Genomic DNA, 23,749 nt, shown 5'->3' on the forward strand with positions numbered 1-23,749 from the left:
GAGTGGCTCTGACTCTATTTTGTCCATTGCATTCTCTTTACAGGGGACTACCTCCCCGCTCCAGGAGCCCTTGTCACTTAGTGGCTCGTGCTTTTGCCCAGAGCTGCCCTGGGTTTGTTTGGCTAGTGCAACCTCTGTAGGCAGAGGTGCTGGTTGTTTTAATGGCCAAGACCACCTTGGCAATGAGGGGAGTTGCTAGTGTTATTACCCCTTCGCTCCCTTCACTCCCCTCCCAGAACTAGCAAAATATGCCGTACCCTGCCATAGAGGAAGACATTGGGATGGCCCTCAGGGGACCCAAATAAATAAATCCATTTATTGGGCCCCAAATAAATCCAAAGAAAACTGGTAAATACCAAGCAAGTGCTATTCATAACCATACTTCTGAAACTCAAGAGTCCTGTCTGTTGCAAGTCAGGAGTGATGCTTATTGGCAGAGCTGTGTTGTGGGGCCTGAGATGGATGCAATGGGAGGTACATTGGAGCAGGAGCAGGATTTGCTGGCAGAGACTTAGAGAGAGGGATTGATCTTAGGGCTGAAATAACAGGGAGCGTTCACAGGCCAAGGGCTACAATATAAGAACAGACAAGGAAGTCCTTTTGCACAGGACTTAGATGCATGGGTAGAGCTGGGATGCTTCATGCCGAGCTGGATTTACATTAGAGCTGTGCAGGCCCCTAGGACTAGAAGAGCAGTTGGTGACTGGTATGTTGGTAGGTGTGCACAGGAGGCCAGAAGTGAGGGATACTTTGTTGGGCTGTCTAGCACAAGGGAAACCAGGAACCCTGATTAGATGAGATCTATGCAGGGCAAGTTCCTGGATAAATATGCTGGGTGGGTGGTAAACCCTTACATTGTGCTACTTGTCTCCAGAGACCATGTACCCCTCTTGCTTTCTTTTCACAACCTGAAAAGTGCTGGAAACCACAAGGAGTTGACAGACTACTCCAAGGCCCCCAGCTCTCTGGGGACTGTGGGGGAATCCATATTGGTGCTACTTATGATCTATTCTGCCAGTGCTGTTGCTTGGGGATATCTAATGGTTGAATAATCATAATTTTCACTGCACGTCCTGTCAGTAGCCACAAGGTGGCCTCACTACTTCAGGGACTGTTGATATTCTAGCAGCAGTTTTAAAAATGTCAGCTCTGTGCATTCATCACTGAGCAGGCTGACATTATTGGAAGATCGTGAAAGTAACCACATTGTCATCCTGGAAATTGTCTTCCCAACTCCTGAGTGCAAAGAGGAGCTCAGCCCAGCCACTATTAGGTTTCTTATTACCAGCCCCCAGTGCAGTAATGCCCAAAGGAGGTTTTTTTAGGGTTTCATAGATAGATGTTAGGGTCAGAAAGGACCTGTTAGATCATTGAGTCTGACCCCCTGCCCTGGGCAGGAATGAGTGCTGGGTCAGAGGACCCCAGCCAGGTGTCTGTCCAATCTCCTTTTAAATACCTCAAGGAAGGGGACAGCACCACCATATTCTATATTTTGGCAGCCCTCACTGTAAAGAATTTCTTCCCGATATCCAATCTGAATTTGCTCTCTTCCAGTTTGTGGCCATTATTTCTAGTTACCCTGACAGACACCTTGGGGAACATTGTATTTCTTGCTGCCTCCTCCCTGATGAGTTTGTAGGCAGCCACAAGATCACCTCTCAGCCTCCTCTTGCAGAGGCTGAAGAAGTTCAGGTCTCCCAATCGGTCCACACAGGTTTTTTTCTGTAGGCCTTCAACCAGACAAGTGGCCCTTCTCTGAACCCTCTCCAGGCCGTCCGCATCCCCGCTGAAGCATGGTGCCCAAAACTGGACACAGTACTCCATCTGCGGCCTGACCAATGCCACATAGAGGTGAAGTATCACCTCCCTAGACCTGTTTGTGATGCACCTACTTATGCAAGAAAGGGTGTGGTTAGCTTTACTTATTATCTCATCACACTGGTGACTTGTGTTCATTTTGGAGTCAACTACAACTCCCAGATCCCTTTCTGCAGTTGTGCTACTTAGAGTGGTACCTCCCAGGCTACAGGAGTGTGGATGATTCTTCCTCCCCGGATGCAACACATGACACTTATCCTTGTTAAACTGCATCTTATTCTGTTTGGCCCACTTCCCCAGCCTGTCCAAATCAGCCTGGATTCGCTCCCTGCTGTCTAGTTTGTGTACCTCTCCCCCATAGTTTGGTGTCATCAGCAAACCTGGACAGGGTGCTTTCTACTCCCTTGTCCAAGTCACTAATGAAGATATTGAATAGTATCCCAGGACAGAGCCTTGGGGGACTCCACTGCCTACATTTCTCCAGGTAGAAACCAATCCATCCACCACCACCCTCTGGGTGCATCCCATAAGCCAATTTTCTACCCACTGGATTGTGTAATAATCTACGTTGCAATTGTTTAATTTATTTATAACAATTGGGTGTGACACACTGTGTCAAAGGCCTTTTTAAAGTCTAAGTAACATCTACCTCTATTCCTTCATCCAAGCAGTGTTCCTCTAGGTGCTCAATGCCCTGTTTATATTTGAGTTGTCTAATAAAAGATATCAGAGTTACGCAAAGAATCTTGTCTGGTTATCTTAATTGATCTGATCAGCCCCCTGAGTGCCAATCCATTCCTAAAATCTGATGAAGTCGGTTGTTGTCTTATTGTAACAACTCATGTCTGTCTGAACCAGTTAGCTTCTGAGGTGCTGCTTTGCCCTACCTTTTGTCTGACTTCAGACTACCACAGTTCACCACTTCTTTTTTCCATAGGGCAAACCTGGCTAGATGTATTCTGGGGGGTTTCTTTGTCTTCAGCCAAAGTATGAGAAATTTGATCACAGCTGGCTGTGGGATATCAGACTGGGTTGAGCAGTGTCCTGAGACAGTACTGAAAATCCTCCTCTTTTAAATGTTATCTTTCTTTTTCATGTTTAGATCTTAATTTCATTGCTCAAGGTCCTACTGAACACCAGAAGGTATTTCCCCTGTATCAGATTGGCAGGGAACTGTTGTGAGGTTTTGCCTACTTCTAATATGGGGTGGGGTTCACCTCTGAGGATCCTCAGAGTGCCTCTTGCCACATCAGTTCTCTGCCCTCTCAAGTCCTGTTCACTGCCCATGGCATGCAACAGTTTAGTCTCCTGAGGACTGAAATATTTTAGTCTATTTCAAGTTATTAAGCCCAAGTGATCAATATAGGGGTATCTGATTATAACTGAATGGCCTTTGATTGACACAGATTCAGCCTGGGTAATCTAATGGTCCTTTTTGGCATGGAACTATGACAAAGTCTAGAGAATTGAACAAATCTATTGGAAGGATTCTTAGGACTCCACAATATGACAGTACTCTAGCAGCAAGTGCAGGACTGTCTGATACAGCTCCTACATTGCTTCATCCAGAAGAGATGTTCTTCTAACTCATTCACCTGTGGCTGCAGTTACCCCTTTCTAGAGGGGCAGAGTGTGAGGGATGGCCCTTAGAGACTTGGTTTCCTGGGCCCAGAGAATAAGGCTCGATTTCTGCCCCTTGGAATTGTGCGTGACACTGGGAAGACTTGGATTCATTCAAGGGTTTTATTTGCATGCGTGGCTTCTGTTGTCATCCCCTGTATTGTGCCATTTAGAGGATCAGCCAAAGGCCCCTGCTGGAAGAGAGGGTCTTGGGGCCAGGGCACAGATCTAGGAGTCATGAGAAATGGGCTCAGGTCAAGGCTCTGTGTGACCTCTCCTCTTGCAAACCATGTAACCTCTCAGTGCCTCAGTTTCCTCCATCTGTGACATGGGGAGTACACCACCCACCCTGCAATGTGAGGATTCAGGTCTAAAAAGTGTGTTGAAATCTGTGGCAAAGACTCCTAAGGAAAATTCCCAGATAACTGAAAGGGGATGAACTCAAAAGGACCCCACGTGAAATTAATAGTGACCTGTAGTACTTTTACTCTGTAATTCCAGTGGAATCCAATCAAGAATTAAACCATTTCTTTTGGATTTTGTGGAAATCCTGCCAGAGATCTCAACTGTGGAGTTATTGTTGTCTATAAAATCGTTCAGGATTGCTCAAAGAAAAAAATCTGCAGAGATTTTAATGTTTCTGTTCATCTCTCTAAGCCTTTTCCTCTGATAAACCGTTGTTTATCATTCACAGTCACCTTCAGGAATGGTTGATGTCTGAAGTCCAGTGAGTTTCATACATGCAGAATGGTAGTCTGCTAAGAGGGTTCCACTTCAGTTTGGTTATCAAACCTTTTTCCAGTGACTCTGATTTCTGAGTAAAACCAAAAAGCCCAAACCCAGTAAACCATGGTATGAGTATGAATCTAAGACACAGTTTTTTTTCTTTCTACGATGTCGAGCTTGGAGCACAATGGAGCAGAATCTGTTCTGTGGACCTCTGTGGGATTTTTTTTCACCTTCATCTGAAGTACTGGATGTTGGCCACATCTGAGGATTGGGGTTTTGGATTGGGGACTTACTGGTAAGTAGGGCCTTAGGTTCCTGACCAGGAGATATAGCTCTTCTGCTCAGGGTCACACCAATAATCAAATTTGGGGTCAGGAAGGAATTCCACCCCCCGCCCCACAGATTAAATTGGCAAGGTGGGTGTGGCTGGGGTTTTCTCTCTCTGTAGTGCAGGGCATGGTTTCTTTCTAGGATCCAGTGAGCATGCATTAAAAAAATTGCTTATCTGCCACTGCCATTGCAGTGGCATTGGCTGTGCCCTTGTCTCCTGCTTTTATCTGTGGCACATGGCAAGGTGTTTACGGTGTTTCCAGTTTTGTGCCTTATCATTGTGGTGTGCAATGTTTTGGAGTGGACTGTTTTTAGGAATCTTTGGATAAATGGATGTCTACATATGAAAGCACTGGATGCAATGGCCTGGGAGGCCTCTTCCAGTCCCACCTTTCCCTATATTGGTGCAGTTGTTCTGGCAGGGGGTTGAATTTGACATGAGCAAAGTTTTGGGAGTCTCCTTCTGGAAGGGGTCAGTTACTGTCTACAAAGGATGGACTGAAGTTGCACACTTCAGCCTTAAGTCAGGTCACCACTTGGCCCTTGCACACTTCCCTGACTATCCCCCTCCCCCCACAATGCCTACTGGACTAGTGCTTTGCAAACCAGGTGAGTCTTCTTATGCTCCCTGCCACCTTTCACCTTGAGTGCTGCTGGTTGCCAGTGTTGGCAACAACGGGCAGCAAGAAAAGCAGTGGTTGTTGTAAGGTGAAACAGAGTTCTTGGGGGGAGGGGATGCCTCCATTCTGGTGACTTACTTATTGCATGCTGCTAATTCCTCCTGCAGGCCAGTTCACAGCAGATCATGGGCTGGATCCAGCCTGCCAGCTGTAGGTTGTTGACCCCTGCTTTTGAGCATGTTTCCGGTGCTCACTCTGGTCACTTGGGAGCTTTACTGCTACTCATGCCTCCTTCAACTGCAGAAATGTTAATAGTATCTTAGCTGAGAGACATCTGAAGACCTTGAATACTGCACCCTTAAATGACCAATCTGAAAAGTGAATCTCATACTGTACTTCCTTACATGCTACGTGCACTTTTTTTTTGAAAAGCTAGCTGCTGGTGATTGCAGTGTGCATTGTGTGTGAGACATATGATACAAGCAGTTTGTGCCCCAGTGGGCAGAAGCAAAAAGTGAAATTTGCACATGATTTTCAGGGAACAAAATAGTCAGCAGGCTGAGCTCTCTAGCTGCTGTTACTCAGCTATCTGCCAGAAGGAAAGGGTTTTTTTTTTTTCATTCTGCCATTCAAAAGCAACGTGCGTATTTTATGCTGTTGTGTATTGTAGGTGAGAAAATACGGTAGTTTGGGGAAAATGGGGATGAGGCTGGAGACTCAGGTCTCTCCTGCACGTGGGAGAGGTTTACATTAAAATTAGAGGTCTCTGAGACCCCAAACTGGGTCAGTGATCATCAGAAGGAAGTTGGACCTTTCTATATATCTAATCTTAAAAGAAAACCATCCTCTTGTTTTTCGCACACTATAGCATTTGCGTCAGTGTTGCCTGGGGAAGAATTTGGAGTTCTATAACTGGAAGAAGAGATGATGGTGACAGTCTCGCTTTTAAGTAGGAATGTACTCGCAGCCATGCCAGAAATAGAAGCTTAGGTTGTGAGGTCTGCAGAGGAGGCTGCATTTATAACAATATGGAGGATAAAAGGGAGCTGCATACCCTAATCTAGAGCTCTTGAGTGGAGCTCTGCAGTTTGGGATTAGTCTACAACTAGGTTGCATGAGGTGGATTAGTTTAAAAAATGGCTGCCCTCCTTTAGTCTGCTGCCCTCTTTCTGGGGCAGTGGGCATAGCAGTAGAGGGACCCCCCCAGGACAGAGTATAAAGAAGCCATGGTGTTACCACTCCACTTGGTCTCCCTACTTCCCTCTTCCAGCTTCTCTTTCATTCCATGTGTATCTGTCTCTGCAGCATTATGGCCAGCAAAGGTCACAGGCAGCCTCATCTTGCCTAGCTTTTCAGATCCATGTTTCCCTTTGTACCCTTACAGCCTGAGGAGTCCAGGGGGCTGCTGGTCTCCTGACCCTGAGTTCTACAACAAAGTTCATCTACCGACCACTTTGGCATCAGCTCCCTCACTCTTTAGATGGCTAAGTCTCCTCCTTGCTCTTTGGGTCCTCTCTGCAAGTGCCTGAGGAGGGGGGGATTTCAGGACAGATGTAATGTTTGAGAAACCCAGCAGTACTCAGGCAGAAGAGGATAGACCAAGGGGAAGAGGACAGAATGGGAGACACTGCTGTCCTCAGTGCTTTCAGAGGATATACATAAGCTAATACACTTGACAGCTGTCTATAGCCAAGGTTATAGAAGCCAGTGGTTTTGAAACTGGAAGTGCTACCTTTTGTCCTCGACAATAACCACAAAGGCCATGCGGTCACAGTGAGAGAAGCAGCTGAGTGCAACACATTATCACTGTTGCTATCCCAGGCCTTGAGAAATCAAAACCTGGCTGTTAAGATTATGTTGTTAAAAAGACCGCAAAAGCCACTGGGAAGGTTTGAGTTCTTTATCTTTGGCTTCTGGTTTCAGAACCTTTCAGGTACTCTTAGGCCACACACATTTGTTGGGGTTTGGGGGAAAACAGATCATGATAGTGATGCACTTATAGGAGTTGGCAGAGCTGCGTTGCTGTGCAGTCGCACATGCTGTGGCCCTTCAAGGGTCGTTGAGCTGATGGGCTGACAGTAGTACCCAAACTCCTGGGAGCTGGTGTGTCCTTGGGGTAGTGCTGCTGGCATCTGTTCCACCCCATCCTTGTGTGTCTGCTGTGCCAGGAAGGGAGTTTCCTGGAACTGCTCAAAGCTGATCATTTCAAAGCCATGTCACAACAAAACACAGAAGAAATGAGTGGGGTGGGGGAACCTGAATAACATCACTAAAACTTTGCACCTGCTTAGAGAAGAAAGGGATGAGAAGCAGAGGAGCTCTGCCAGCTGGCAAGAAGTAAATAGAGAAGAGGAAGATTTCTGAGACATAACATGTTGCCATTGTCAGGGCTAGCAGTCAATGGAAAAAGAACAAAAACATCCACAGGCTGAAGAAGCCTGCTACATCTCAGCCCGCCAGGTCAGTGTTTGGCCTCTTAGCAGTGCCAAAGTTCATGCCCATGTCTGGTGGGAACCCTGCTTACCTGCCAGGCTGAGAGCAGGAAAGATCCCACCAAGTAGGATACTTCACTGTGACCTGTGCCGGCCTGGTAGCTATGGAGTCGAAAGTCCTCCTTCTCTGAACAAGTAGTGTGGGCAGTCCTGCTTTTGGTGTCTCATACCACCACCTTTCATGCTTGACCAGGAGGGTACATCACAATTTATGTGCAAGGAGCTGGTGGTAGTACTTAGAGTGCTGGGCTGGGCCCTGGGAAATGGGGTTCAATTCCCAGCTCTGGTTCTGGCCTTTTGAGTGATGTCAGACAAGTTTTCTTCCCCATCTGTAAAATGGGGGTAATTATACGGACATCCTTGTAAAGCACTTTCCAGAGTTACAGATAAACAGTGCTGTACAAAAGCAGGCTATTCTTGTACCAGAGCCATCTACAGAAGGACTATTAAGCTCTCTGCTCCGAGGCATGACACTTCCTTGTACGCAGCCCAAAAGCACATTGGCTATTTTTGTGACCGGGTCTTTATTCAAATTTGCGTCAGATTCTCTTTCTGCTATGGCTGCTAGTTCTCTTTCAGCCAGGACTTGTAAACATCCAGCATGCCCCAATACAGCATGTTGGCATCTCCCTGAAGCCACCAGCTTGAATCTCTTGCTCTCATTTTTTGGTTTTTTTTTAAAGAAAAATGAACTCTCCAGCTGTTAGAGTTGTGAAGAAAGCCTCAGCAATGTAAATTGAACATAGGGTGTGCAAGTGGATCTGTGGAGGCACTGGGCCATTTGCTCTGAGAGGTGTGAACTGCCTCTCACAAGCCGTGGAGGTGTTAACTTGGGATGCCCAGTGGTGATAATTTAAATGTCAGCGGTGTTAACTATCCCATTGCTTCTGCAGGAAAGGAGTGGGAGGGTCATGCATCTCTACATCTGACTGTAGGTGCTGCTTCATTTTGGTGCCGCAGGTCAGAAACATTTGGGAGCTGACATCACTGATTTTTGTCCTGATCTAAACCCAAAGACTTGGCAGAGCCCTTGGGCCCACTGTGGTCCAGCTGAGGGGCAGCCAAGCTCAAGGAGGCCAGTGGACCCAAGAAGTACACATGGCTGTATACTGAATGACAGCCCAAATCTACCTTGAGCTATCTCTTGGCTACTCACCTAGGCAGAGCTTTTAAGAAGGCTACTCTCACTCCCTCCATGCACCCATGTGTCGGAGCCCCATTGCTAGCATGCCTGCTTCCTCTCTCAGCACTACGCGTATTTTCCACTGGTTTGTATTTACATTCCCACATGAACCTCATTTTTCTCCTTCTTGCCTGTGTTCCTAACTTCTGTGTGGATAGGCCCTTTTGCATTAATCTGCAGTCCTTTACTATCTCCTGCAAATGTCATGTACATATATTTAACTTCCTCTACTACCCACTGTGTGGAGTTGTCTTAGCTGCATAGTGGCTGGAGAAGAGAGAACTTGAATAAAGGGATCTATTTGCTGTCATGTTACTTATCGTTTGCAGGGGTTTCTTGTCTGGAGTCTGTTTTGTTGCATGTCATAAAATGCCTCTGGTCACACACACGCATCCATGGGAGGCTGTTTCCCACAGCATAACACGGCAGCTAGGGAACTGTGACTGGGCTAAATCTTCATGAGGCCTTTCTCATGTTTGGTCTAAAAGTGCATTTTGTATAAGGCAGCAGTTTAACTTTTCTTTTTTACCAAGATGGTAATACACAGTTTGAACAGCTATGCCAGTAGGAGATGCCTTATAGCTATAGCTGGGAGAACCAAACCAACGAACAAATAACAAATCCTGTTCTGCAGAAAAATCTGAAAAAAATCAAATGTTTGTACTGAAGTGGGACAAAAAGGGCTAGTATGCTTGAGCTGAATACTGGATATGGGGCTCTGACACTTTGGCTTGGCATCTGGCGTAACTGGCGGGCATGCTGGGTTTCCATCAATCCCAGGAGTACTCGGGTGGATCCAGAAGGGATACAGCGGTGAGGTTGCACTCCATTTTCAGGTGTAAGTAGACGGGGTGAGGAATGGAGGGGGAGGGGTTTAGCCATTTTCAAACTGAGCTGACTGGGGTGCTGAACAGGGTAGGGAATTCTTACATGACTCAGGGACTTTTTTTTAAAGTCCCTACCTGCTGCTTCCATGGTGTGGTCTGCTTGGCCTGATGGAGGGAGAGAGAGGGAACAGGGAGGAATACTGCACCCTGTACCCCCCCTCTTTAAAAAATCCTGGATCTGCCCATGGGTGTAGTGTAGGCCTCTGTGGGTCCCAGTGCAACTGCTTTTGACTTATAGCAGCTAAACCAACTTTTAGAGCCTGCTACATCAGCCAAGGATAAGGTTCAAAAGAAAGGGCCAATCCCTGGCTACAACTTGGGTGTGTTTCCTGTGTAGGAGGAATGGGAGGGCTGGAAAAGGGCAGTGAGAAGCTTTCATTCAGTCTGGATGGAAAACACTAACGAAGTCACTGGAGCTAGAGCAGCGGAGAATCCGCCAGAGCGACATGCCAGTTGGTACCTGGGTGCATATAACCTGACAAGTCACTCAGCACGGCTTTATAGTCTTTGTGAATGCCATCCAGACCTGTTCTGTATCATGCATCTATCAAGAGCCATTCAAAATATTTAGGTGTGACCTGGAGTGCCTGCACACACTTGCACACTGTCTTTGTTTTCTCAAGGACCCAGCCCTGCAAGGAGATGTTTTCCCTGTTGATTCCCAGGGGCTTTTCTCTTCCACCTGTGGTTCCTTCTGGTAATGGGCAATTCAACATATGGTGCAGTCAAAGAATGTGCTAGGAACCCCGTGTGAACTTCTGGCTCCTGATAATGCAAAGTTTAGCTTGGGGTACATGGGCACACGTTTATGGGGAGTGGCTACACTGTTGTTATTCAGGTAATTAGACAAAAGAACATTTTAAAGTCAGAGGAGAAAACCAAATACCAGTGAGCAAACTGGAGGAACTAGTGCATCCCACCCTGTTACTCACCATGTGAACAGCCCAGCTGAAGAGAGATACAAACCTGCTCTAATATGGTGAGAGGTCCAGTTATAATGAGATACCAGAGGGTTCATTTTAACAAAACATTAAGACAAGGGGGAATGCAAGGTGTTTTTATAAAAGAAAACCTGGGGGACGGTCTACCCTGGATGAGAGACCACATCAAGCTAGTGAATGTGGCAAGGAAACTTGTAGTAGTTTACACATTTTAGTGAACTAGAGGAGTGCAGTGGAATAAACATTTCTCCCAGTTCTTGCATTGCATTTTGCCTGTTGGCAGCTGTACGCTTGATCCTTGCTATTATGTTCTGTGCTCCACCACTTAAGCAGGTTTAACATAATCATTCCTGTTGGATGTTGAGGCAATCCATCCCATGTCTCAGGGTGCTCTGAAAGGATTCCACAATTTAAAGAGCTGGGCACACATAGCAGTCAGGTCAGGCCTTATCTGCAGGAACAGAGTTTGCTTCGTTCCAGTGAGTGTGAGGGGATTTGGATTAGTTCCACTGAGTGTTGTAATCCCTGGCTGCAAACTTTTGGCCTCAGTTCTGCCGAGCATGGCTTCTGCTTCATTTTGCCTCTGTCAGGGCCTCATATTACAGTTCAAGGTCTGACAAGAGAAATGTTGTAAGGCAGCTGGAACGAAAGTGCTCACGCTCTCTCTCTCTCTCTCTCATGCACACACCCCTTTTTCCAATTTCACCTCCCACAAGTGAAGTTGGGAATAATTTGGCATGGAGATCTGGTTGAAGGGGAGGGACAGAAGGAGGAGAGAGACGGGATCTTTTTCTCAACTCTGTCTCTTGCTCCCTGAGTTGTAGGCACCTTGACTTGCTTCCTACATTCACTGGATTCCCTGCCGGTGTCCAGGGCCCGCAGACAGGACTGAACGGCTTGAAGGAGATTCTGGTGAGCTGGGTATGCGTTCTGTCCATGGCCCTGTCTGAGTCTGCGTGTTGTACTGCAAGTGCTTGGGGCTATGGCAAGCGGGGTTCCTGTCATTCATGAAGTGACTCTGGAGTCTTCACAAAGGCTTTTGCAGAGCTGCCCGCTTGGCCTCAGGGGTGCAGGGAGCATTTTGGGAGGAGGGGAAGGGAGAAGCCTCCAGTATAGTAGAAGAAGACAGAGGTGGTGAAATAAATGAATTAGTTTGGAGGGGCCTAGTGGAGGGTCCTATTTCATCAGTGATTTTCTATTGAAGAATCTGGAGATTGAAGACAGGAAGGCTGGGAAAGGAAATAGGCAAGGACGGGGCTTGACAGCAAGGGATGCTGGAGAGACTCAGTGGGCAGCTAGCCAAGGGAATGGTCAGTGACAGCACCTGACAAACTGGGGCTTATCAGCAAAGGGCTGATGTGGGTAGAGAGGAATAGGTACAGGGAGAAAAGGAGGAGGAATTCCTTCTCCTACATCCTTTCTTGCCTAGAGCAGCACCACTTGCAGGCATCCCCCGGTGTGAGTGGGCAGGAGATCCTGGTTGGAGGACAGGGGCAGGGGGAAGCATTGTGAATTCTCTGCTGTGAGTTAGAGGAAGTGATGGGCGTCCAAGTTGCCCTTAACAGAGGCTTTTTCTGTACTACTGTGGATGGTCAGGTTATATACACCCAGGTACCAACTGGCACGTCGCTCTAACGGATTCTCCGCTGCTCTAGCTCCAGTGACTTGATTAGTGTTTTCCATTTATGCCTGCTCTGGTGCTGGTGTGTTTCTGTGCGTGTGTCTCCATGTGTGTGTGCACTGCTCTGTGAAGACAGGGTGATGCAAAAAGGATTGTGTATGAAGATGCCCATGTGCATAGGTCTGTGTGTGTGTGTATGTGTGCAGCTGATCATACAAATACTATAGAAAAGATATTCTGTGTAATTGCTGGTAATTGTATCCCAATAGAAAAAAAATCCTTGCTTAATTTTTCCAATCGATAACTGTTGACAAATTTGTTAAACCTTGGACTTTAGCATATCAGTCACATAGTGGCCAGATTTCCCACTGGATGCACTTGCTTCCCGCATTCACTGGATTCCCTGTGGCAGGCACAGGCTGCTTCTGCTAAGTGCAGGCTGCAGGGATGCTTGGAGGGAAGTTTGGGCAAATAGCAAAATGTGCTGCTGTCAGCTGGGTTGTGCTAGTCTTTACTTTGTCAGTGAATTTCAGCAGGCATGCTAGAGAATGGAGCTGTTCTCTTGGCTTGAACAAGGCATGCCTCTGGCAGGCCTGGGCTGACTCCTCTCTCTTGCTTGGTCAGTTCTGCCAGTAGTATTCTTTGATATTCCAGTCCTGGGTCCCACACACCTCTACCTACGCTACCCAGTCCTGCCATTGCAATCACAGCTCCATGCGTGTGTTGCCCCTACAGTTCTCTCTTACCTGCCATGAGGGGACTGGATATCTGGAATATCAGTAAATCACATGGGCAGGCCCCTTCCTTGACAGGCCTGTGTCTTAGCAGTGGGGCAAGGTTGGTGCATGTACCATGTGGAGGGATGAAGTGAATGGCAGATTGTTTTGTACTTCTGGAGCTCTCCATAAACATAGCCTGAGACCTCTGGAGTTTTGTCAAAGGCCCTAACAGGAGCATCATGTCAGGACCAAGAAAGCCCCTTTCTCAGTGGCTGTGTTGTATATACACTCCTATGTGTTGAGAGGCCTGATTTTGTGAGCTCTCCTGCTAAACACTGCCTGTAACCTCACTTGCCTGTTGGCCCCTGCACCCTCCACACCTGGGAAAGTTTAACAAGGGGACCTGGTTCTCCCTTTATGTGACAAGTCCTTTCCACATTTATGGGAGTTTTGCTTAACTGGTGCAGTGTACTCCTAGGTTTGGATCTGCCTGTGCGTATCCTGGTATGTGACTTCAAGTGACACCAAAGAGCATTGGCGATGCGTAGGGGGTGCACGCGGGTGCATGTAGACCCCTTGGCTGTGCATCCCCTGGAAACACCAGCCGTGAAACCAGAAGTGCCGGCGGAAGTGCACCTCTGGGTTCGCCAGTTTTTTGCCACTGGTGGTTCTGGGCTCGGCAATTGACTGCTGGGGCACCCCCTGCCAAAGAGCATAATCAAGTGTGAGAGGATCTGGAAGATGCGTATTTAGAGCAGTATGAAACCAGATCCCCGGCTCTGTCTTAATCACCCATTTGGCTTGGATTCAGACACCCCCTGCCTGGAGAGGAGAGACTATGTTGCCTGGGACCTTGCAGAAGGACTGTAGGAGATGGAGGTCTCAGGTTAGAGCTTCTAAAACACTGGCTCTGCTAGCCACCAGTGATCTCCAGGGCTCTGGCCCCTTTTGACCTTTGTACTGGCAATTCTGTTTGCAAAATGGTGGCCACATGAGGCTTTTAAAGCAGAAATGGGTCCCAGCTGTAGAATTCTGATGCAGATTTCAGATGCCCTCGTGTCTGGAGGCATTGGCACTTGAGTTTGGCCCTGTTCCTGTCCTGAGAGAACAGTGACACTAGCCTCCAGCTGAGGTTTAGGAATCCTTGCAGCCCCCTTTTTGGTACTGGCTTTGTTCTGGGGAAGGCAGCTGAATTGATGGGGCTTTTGGTAGAAATCCTTCCCCCTTTGCCAGAGACTATCCTTCCTAACCTGCCCCTGTGAATTTGTCTGGGCTTAGTGGGTGGTGAGTCACTAGCTCTGCATTTAGCTGAGCTTTCTGTGCCTCATCCATAGGTTCTACCTCTCTTGCTCCTCCAATTCCTGGAGGATGTGTGGGCCCTTTGCATATCTGTTTACTCAGCGTGCACATCTGAGGTACATTAATCTTTTAATCTCTGTGTCATTTACCTGGCTTTATTCTTTCAACCCATCTCAGTGTGCTGTGTTCCAGTGACCCGGCATAGGAGAACAGAAGTCGAGCTTGGTGCAGTTGTGGAACATCTTTTCTGAAGCTGAGAAAAGGAGAGCTTCCATTTAGCAGAGCTGCACCAGCAGATCAAGAGGGGCCTGGCTGAAAAGTGGGGGTTTAGGGCAGATTGCACATGTGCAGAGAGATCCCATTGTAGCGGCACATTCCTTAGCTAGGAGATGCTGAAGGGGTCAGGCCAGGGGCCCGGTTGCTGGAATGTGCAGGGGGCTCAGTGTTTTATGAGAGCAAAGAGAACCAGCCCGTGCGCTTAGCAGAGTTCTTTTACCTTATGTAGATCAAAGAGATTACCGTTGTTTAAATAAAAACAGAGGCTTTAAAACCTGATTCTGATCTCACCTACAGCAGCATAATCTTGCTGATTTCATCAGCTACAGGTGAGTCACTAAATGACAGGAGAAACTGGCCCTAGATACAGAGATCCTCCTATGAACAATGTGTGATATGGTAGAAGCTCCTTCCTACTCTAAAGCCTGAGGATCAATAATTCTAGTCATTCATGTCCTAGGTAGCATATCTGGTGATGCAGAGCCATGTGCTCTTCCCCCACACACTGGCGTAAAGCCGGAGCAACTGCACCAGTTTCTGCACTGTTACTCTGGATTGGCATTGGTGAAAATGAGAGCAGGATCTGGTCCTGTGCCCTCCTTGCTCCTGCCACTGTCCTCCATGGCTCTCATGGAGCATATGCCTTGAAAATGCCCTGCAGCAGCATGTCACAAGGTAATTACTAGAGGTGTAAAACCTAATTATCTTTTATCAGCTTCAAATTAACACCACTTTAATTTCCAGTGACCTCTTGGAGGACAAGGCAAATAGGTATGTTGAGCATGTGTTCTCTGTCATTTTTTTTTCCTTCTTGCTGCTCTCCTTTGCAAACTAGGAGCTGGTCTGTACATATTTATCATGCTATAGGTATTCTATTCATTTGGAAGCAGATACAGTTAAAGCAGTATATAACCCCTACCAACCACATCATCATCATGGTATTTGATACCATACTGTTCAATAAATCCTTATTAGAACTACATTAGAACAGGGGGAAGCAAGTGGACATGAGAGAATGTGAATAAAAACAAACCCACATTATTTTAATACTCCTTTTAAAGAACTGGTATCTGATGCAGTTATTCCAGTGCATTTGTACTGGTCTAGTTTTTTTTGTACATTTTACAGGTATGACATATACGGATAGATGCACTTTTGGCCCTCATTAAGTGCATCTGTTTCTAAACTGGCATTCTTCTACTTTACCAATCTTTCTCATCAAAGAGGAAACTTCATGCTATCCCATAGGATGCATTAAGCCAGTGGTTCTCAACCTTTTCTGTACCAGGACCCATTTGTAAAGATTGATGGCTTGTCCCAACCCGTACTGCCCTGGCAAATGCTGGTGCCTGACCCCGAGTGCACTGCCCTCCCTGCCCTGCCGCAGCCTCCGTGCCTAGACACCTGGCCACCTTCTCCCAATGCCAGCAGGCACCTGTCCCCCACTCCATGTGTGTCCACACACACACACACACTGTCCCCCTGCCCCAACAGTCCCCAAGCTCTGGCCCTTTCAACCCTTGCTCCCCATACCATTACCTTCATCTGGCTGCTGGGGCTGCTCCCATGGCCCTGCCAGCCTACAAGCATAAATCCATGCTTTCGTACATTTTTCTGGCACTTGTTCATGACCTTTTGAAATATTCTTGTGATCCACTTTTGGATTGTGACCCACAGGTTGAGAAACACTGCGTGAAGTGACCTTTTCTTTTTCCCTTCTGATACTTCCTTCAATATTTTGAATGTTGTGGGCTCTTAAAATGGGCTATACCTGAGTAGGCTGTTTGGCAGCTTGTTGCCTATCCTATGTGGGAGTCAATATTGGACAGCTTGCACTGAGCTTTCAGAAAGTCTTTGAAGCATTTGTATGGTCTACCACAGTTTAATTTACTAGATGTCAACTCACAATAGAGAAGCTGCTTTGGTAAGTGGTCATGTGACATGCTCAACACAAGGCTTTTGTAGGTGCACTTTAATCCTGGCATATGTGCCAATCACCTGTGTCCGCTGAAGTATTGCCATGGGTGGGACGTGGTCTTGTTGTTTCACTGCCATAATTTTTGGAGACCTCCTAGACTTTTATACCAGTTCAGGAACTTTTCAAACACTGTACAGGAACTTTGTTAACCACCACCTCTAGCTCAGGCATGTCAAATTCATCTGGTCAGACCTGTGTCATGGAGGGCTAGATCCGGACCCCCACCTCTGGCAGCAGAGTGAGAAGCAGGACAAGCAGCATCAAGGAGCTGTGGGGGTTAATACAGGGATTTTCACTCCCCCTGATGCTGGCATGTGTCCTCAGTGGGTCTCTATACCCTAGGTTTTGTGGTGGGTCCTGCCTGTGCACACACCGCCCCTAAATTCCTGGGCCATCTGGGAGCCTTGTAGGTCAAATGGCATGATTCTGCAGGCTGGATCAGGCCCATAAGCTGTATGTTTGACACCCATCCCCTAGATCAGTGGCTTTCAACATTTTTCCTACTGGGACCTGTTTGCAAAGGTTCATGGCCAGTCCCAACACACACATCCCTGGCCCAGCCAGTGCATGCCCCACAGTCCTTGGCTCTCCCTGGGCCTTGCTGGTGTCCTTCACTCCTGTCTGGAGGGGCCCCCAGCTGTCCCCATCCCACTGAGGTTGGAGTGCAGTAGTTGTGGAGGCTCTGGCTCACACAGGTAACAGCAGAGCAAGGAGGTCCGTGGCAGCCCCTGTCCTGGGCTGCAGTGGCCATGCTGCACTAGGCAGCCTGGTCACAGCCCCTTCTGCCCCCCGAGCAGCATCTTCTGGCTACCCTGCTCTCATGAGCACCAAGCCCAGCCTTGCAGCTTTCCCTTGCCCCTTTCCCCCGCTGGAAGGGGCAGGCACTCTCCTGCTGCCACTGCTCTGCTGCAGTCTCGGTGCTTTCCCGGGATCAGCGTTTCTCAACCCATGGCTTGTGACCCTCTGAAATCTTCTTGCGGCCCACTTTTGGGTCATGATCCACAGGTTGAGAAATGCTTCCCTAGATGATCCTGTGTTTTCATCTGTCCTCCTGTGGATTCCTTTCCACAGTATCTCACTCCATTGTCAGTGGCCTTTTTGTTTCAGTAACTAAAATGTAATGCAGCATTTCAACTAAAGATGAGCTGCCAGTTTGTAGAATAGCATCAGAACATTTCCCAGATGGTTCTTTTCCCTTCTTCCCCAAGCCCAACAGCCTATCTACTTGTCAATTCCTTTTCTTTCCGTTGTCTTCATCTTGCTTCTTGTTGCTGCTTGTTTTCATGTTGAGGTTCCAATTCCTTAGGACAGGGCATATCTGTTGTGTGTTTTAATGGTGACTACCATAAAGGGGCCTCATGGTGCTATTCTGAAACAAATAAATAGTAAATGAACTGTGACCCATGTGCCAGCTAGATTTCTTTCCAGTGGAAAGAAGCTTACTCCGAAGCCGTTGTTGTCAGGGGGTGCTTCAAAAGACTCTTTCCAATTAATGTTACCTTGCACTCATCCATCATCCTGTTGCTTAAGGTAGTGAGGTAGTCTAATAGAAACAGTTTCTCCTGATATATAGGGGAGTTGAGGCAGCTTAAGCAGTCGGGTAGACAGAGTAGAGGTGGCTCTCAATCTAAGCTGAAACCAATTGCCTGCAGTGTAGATCCTACTCAAAGGACTCTGGTGCGGCAATGATGGCTGGGGACTGAAGGCTGCTGCTCCCATGGTGGGCCTTAGCTGCTGCTGCTGCAGTGCAGGCTCCTCACAATAGCAGCCCCCACAGGGTCTTCCCATGCCTCTAACCTGGTGCCCAGGGTTCATGCCTTGCTTGCTGACCCCTCGTTACACTACTGCCCTACAAGCTGTGTGTCCAGTGCTGACCCCCCATGGCTGCTGCAATTTTATGCTATGACTCCTGTTAAAAGTGGCTGGAAAGAAAATCACTTGATGTGCCTGGGAGCTGACAAGCTGATTGTTGCACACCGAAAGGCTACCTACAGATGCCACCAGAAACCCCACACTAAAGCACCGAGGGTTGGACAGCTGAAAAAGAAGGCATCTCTGAGCATGAGGAAGAAAGGAGGAGAGATGTCCTGTGACTGTAACATAGGTCTAGTGTGTTTCTAAGGAGGATAGAAACTTTGTCAATGTAAGTGGGATGATAGCCTTGGAGTGGAAAGTGCTGCATGAAGAAATCAAAAAACTCCTGAGAATTGTAGTCTCAGAGAAACACTTGGTGTGAGTGTCTCAACACTGGAAGACTGAAGAATGCTCTTCAGGGGGCACTAGCATTCCAAACTGAGATATGCAACATAGCCAAGGCAGGTGGAGATGGGGAAAAGCGGCTTTCAAAGTCAGTTTCTTTAGAGATGGAGGAAGTTTTATCCTTAAAATGATATTTCCTCAGTTGCTGCCTGAGGGGAGGCTTGTTCTAAACTGGAAGCAAGAAACGATCCCAGATCATATCTGACTTATGAGCACATGAGATAAAACTGCAAGAGGGCCACACTTGTGTAGTGTGTGCACATTTTAGAATCAGGCAAAACAGAAGAGGCAAACTCACCAAAGCCAGCCTAAGTAAGGTACTGTACGAGTCTGGCTGATGAAAGAGAGAAGCCAGAACTAACTTAAAACTTGGGCATCTGTTTCACAACTCCAATCTTGGTGGTCACATGCCCATTTGGAAAGTCAGAAGACATAAGAGATGCATGATAAGTCTCTCCTCTTTAACAGGAAAATAAAGCTACAAAGATACCATGCTGTGTCATTTATGCACAAGGCCTTTCATTGCCTGTCTAGATGTTTTCCCTGTCTCGTTATCATTCGGCATCTCAGAGTTGTTAGCATTTGGTCTGGGCAAACAAAGGCATTTGCAAAGTTCCGGTCCAGATTCGAGTGTCTCTGAGGCTCAGAATAGTCTTGTGATTAAGGCTATAGGTTGGGATGTGGGAAGTATGAGTTAGTTCCTTACTTTACCATCAAATTCCTGTGCATCACCTAGAGCAAGTGACTTGAATTTCCTTGTGCCTCAATTCCCATCTATGAGATGAGGATGGGAATCCTGCCTTTGTGCTTCATCTCTTTAGCTTGTGCAGAGACTGTGCGGGACTCAGGAGAAGAAAGCCTTGATTAACTCTGAGCCTGAAGGCACTACAGTAATACTAATAAATATCAAGCAAAGGCAGTGGGCTTCGTGGTTCTCTTTGGGTCCATTTCAAACACTCCTAAACTGTCTACTGCCAGCATTTTACGTCATCCTTAATAAACCCAGACAAAAGCATCATTCTGCTTGATGATGTGCACTAGACTGTGGAAAACTGGAATGTGGCAAAGTCTGGGACAGATCAAACAAGTTTCATTAAGTATACCTTTTCATTTGACAAGACACAGAATGCTGCTTTCTTTAGATGAGGAGGAGCCTGTGCTGAAAACTCAATGAACTGATTAGCTGGGTGACATGCCTGCTGCAGATTAGGGAGCAGTGAAAGGTGCTTTCCCTCCTTAAAGAAGCTTAGAGTGGATTGGCAAGAGCAAGTTAATCCAGCAGGTGCACAGTCCCACCAGAGGAAACGTCCTGTTGGACCTGGTCCTGGCCACCTGGCCTCCAGGTTCTTGATCACCTGGGCGATAGTGATCATCGCTGGCTGGAATTCACCATCCAGCGCAGGGTGTCAAGGGCCTGCAGCAAGACAATAGCCCTAGACTTTAGGAGGGCCAACTTCAACAAGTTGAGGAGACTAGTGGGGAGGCGCTAGGGTCTGTGAGGGCAGGGGAATTCAGTGTCCAGGACGAATAGTTGTTCCTTAAGGAAATGATATTCAGGGCCCAGGGGGAGTCCATCCCAACAAGAAGCAAGGGGGGCAAGAGTGCCCGGAAGCCCCCCTGGCTCGCCAAGGGTGTCCGGGAATGCCTGCTTGCCAAAAAGGCGGTGTACACCCAGTGGAAGGGGGGTGCTATCTCCAAAGAGGAGTATACCTCCTCTGCTCGGGCCTGTAGGGGGGCTGTCAGGAAAGCTAAGGCAGACATAGAGCTGGGACTAGCATCCAAGATCAAGGATAATAAAAAGTCCTTTTTCAAATACATAGGGAAGACGAAGAAGACACCGGGTAACGTGGGGCCCCTGCAAAGTACTCTGAGCAATCTGGTGGTTGCACCAGAGGAGAAGGCGGAACTCTTTAACCAATTTTTCATGTCCGTTTTCTTGTGCAGGGACCGGGACTTCCCCACTGGGATGCCAGGTGGACTCGAGGGGAACACCTCCAGACCTCAGGTTGGGGAGGACTGAGTTAGAGAGCTTCTGGAGGGGCTGGACGCGTTCAAGTCAGCGGGTCCAGATGCTCTCCACCCCAGGGTGTTGAGGGAGCTAGCTGGGGTTATTGCAGGGCCCTTGGCACAGCTCTACGAGCACTCGTGGTGCTTGGGCCAGGTGCCAGATGACTGGAAGATAGCTAACATGGCCCCCATCTTCAAAAAAGGGAAGAGGATAACGGGGTAAAATGCAACCTGTTCAAATTCGCTGATGATACCAAAATTTGGGGTGAGGTGAGCACGCTAGTAGGGAGGGAAAGACTGCAACAAGACCTGGACAGGTTACAGGAGTGGCTGACATAAACAAGATGCGTTTCAATACTGACAAGTGCAGGGTGCTGCACTTAGACAGTAGAAACCAGCACACTTATAGATTGGGAAACTCCCTTCTTGAGAGCACGAAGGCAGAAAGGGATCTTGGAGTCATTGATGACTCCAAGATGAACATGGGCCGACAATGCGAGGTCACGGTTGGCAGGGCTAACCGGACCTTGTCGTGCATCCACAGGTGCATCTCAAGTAGAGCCAGGGAGGTGATCCTCCCCCTCTATGCGACGCTGGTCAGGCCACAGCTGGAGTACTGCGTCCAGTTCTGCGCGCCACACTTCAGGAGGGATGTGGACAACATTGAAAGGGTCCAGAGGAGGGCCACCCGCATGATCCGGGGACTACAGGGCAGACCCTACAGTGAGAGACTGCGGGACCTGAACCTGTTCAGCCTTCACAAGAGAAGGCTGAGGGGGGACCTGGTGACTGTCTATAAACTCACTGGGGGGGACCAGAAGGGTTTGGGGGAGACACTGTTTCCCCTAGCGCCCCCTGGCATGACAAGGAACAATGGACACAAATTATTAGAGAGTAGGTTTAGATTAGACATCCGCAAGAACTGCTTCACAGTCAGGGCGGCTAGGAGCTGGAACCAACTTCCTAGGGAAGTGGTGCTAGCTCCTACCCTGGGGGTCTTTAAGAAGAGGCTTGATGCCTACCTCGCTGGACTCATTTGAGTCCAGTCTTTTTTTCCCTCCCAGGCGGGGGGTCGGGCTTGAAGATCTACAAGGTCCCTTCTGACCCAACTTCTTTGATTCTAAGTTGTATCTCAGAGCTGCAATCCAGATTGACAGCTTGGTCAGAGATCTGACTGAAGCGGGCAAAACTGGGTCTGACAGGTTCCCCACCTTAGCCAGCCAGAGGGAAACAAACCCTTATGGTAAGGGTTAAAGGATTTCTTTATGGACCCTTCTGCCTGTGAGCTCTACATGGATGTGAAGATCAAGCCTGTAAATAGCCGAATATTTTGGCTGTGATCCAAAGCCTGTGTTTAGACATGTGTTTTAAATATTGTAAATGCTTTTAGCCCTTAGTAGAAGTCTCTAACACTGTGTGCAACTCAGTAGAGTCAGAGTCTCTCCAAGGATTTTTTGCAGCTGAATTGTATGGCAGGATTCTATTAAACCCACCCAAGGTTTTTGTCCTGTTGCTGCAGTCTCCCTTACAAAAGGCCATGTTAACAGCTTTGCCCAGAGACTGATCCTAGCTGTGTTTTTAAGTTGATGGGAGGTTTGCCAGTGAGTTTCAAAGCAAGCGGGATGCATCCTTGTGGCACCTGGCCAGCTGTAGAAGTGAAGGACGTTGTTGCTTCGGGCCCAGCCAATTCTTGTTTGATGTTTACTTCAGTGAAATGTGGTGAAAAGCTGCGTTGTTCCAATTGTGGAGTGTTTTGTGATGAAAGTTAGATAAAAGTTGCTTTCTCCTATGTCATCTTCTTTTTTTCCTCCTCCCTTGGCCTATTTTTTCCAGAGAATTGGCATTTGTTAGACCATTTCATCTGCATTGTGCAACCTATGGAAATGACCAAGGTACAGTAATGATAGCATTCTCCTCTCTACAATACTGTGTCAGCTTTGCCACTTAGCACAAAATCCTGCTTCACTTCCACCCTGGTGTGCCTTATGCTGATAAAAGTGCCCAGGGCATTATTTGTGTTTGTCAAGCTATTGAGTTAACAAGCTGTTAGAACATCACCTGCTCGAATGGGCAGGATTATCCAGCCAAACCCAAAAGACCAGACTTACCCATTTTCACTGTGCACTGTAGACTTGCAGGGGTACTGACAAGCAAAGGATTTACACATGGGCTTTATTTGGCGCAGACGCATAGAGGGTGCTCATTAAAGATGGGCCCTAGCACAGCTGTTGAAGAAATTTGGATACAGATTTGGATCCCATCTTTCTGTCTCAGGCCTGTTTCCAGTGAGTCCAGCTGGAGTGTGGCGTTGCTGCTACTAATGATAATGATTATATCAGGAATCTTGTGATAGTTGATTTTCCTAAAGCTCCAGTTCCTGGAGGGATGTAATTATTTGAGAAGTCTGTGCATGTGTGTGCATGTTTCTAGAGCTCATGGCTATAGAGAATAGTTGAAAGTGTGACCCACATGTGCTGTAAAGACTTAAAACTAGAAGGGAGAAGAACCCAAGGTATATTTGTAACAAAACAAAAACAAACAAAAAACCTCTTTGTGTCTTGATTTAACCTAGTGATTTTTTGTGAGGAGGGGTGGAGAGGAAGGGACATACTTCTGATTTCTGAATACTTGGGGGTGGCAAGCGTAGAACCCCTGAAGTCAAACATCATTGCTCTTGGGAAGTCTGGATTTAGACCATTTATAATCCTATAGCTGGGCCCACCTGTAGCTAAAATTATGAATGATATTTGTTCTGTGGTGTCACAAGTGAGCTTTAGCCATAACTGGATTTTGTTGGGACAGTTTATTAGCTAGTCACACTTTCCATGTGAGCTGCTTGTAGGTGAATCTCTGTGTTTTCCAAGTGGCGTCACTTGCGCTCACTTGAAATTAGGCAGGCGGAAGATCATTCTCCTAGGCAGAATGAAGATGGCACCTTTGGCTCAATCAGTCATGAGTAAGGCTCAACCC

At 47.5% G+C, this 23,749-nt stretch overlaps 1 protein-coding gene across 3 annotated transcripts in view; it reads left to right on the forward strand.

The window, feature by feature from the left end:
* Positions 1-11,340: 11,340 nt before the first annotated feature.
* The window catches only part of LOC109316472 (sodium- and chloride-dependent betaine transporter-like), a 51,933-nt gene continuing 39,524 nt past the window's right edge, over positions 11,341-23,749 (forward strand). Inside the window, exon 1 of one of the 3 annotated variants that reach the window (XM_019544587.1) lies at positions 11,341-11,541. The gene's annotated coding sequence lies outside the window, so the exon portion shown is untranslated. Of the gene's footprint in view, positions 11,542-15,018; positions 15,211-23,749 lie in introns of those variants that run through there. The other 2 variants (XM_019544588.1, XM_019544589.1) reach the window with 2 other exon arrangements.

Source organism: Crocodylus porosus, unplaced genomic scaffold (genome assembly GCF_001723895.1).
Source record: "Crocodylus porosus isolate Cpor-Errol unplaced genomic scaffold, CroPor_comp1, whole genome shotgun sequence".
Taxonomy (NCBI): domain Eukaryota; kingdom Metazoa; phylum Chordata; order Crocodylia; family Crocodylidae; genus Crocodylus; species Crocodylus porosus.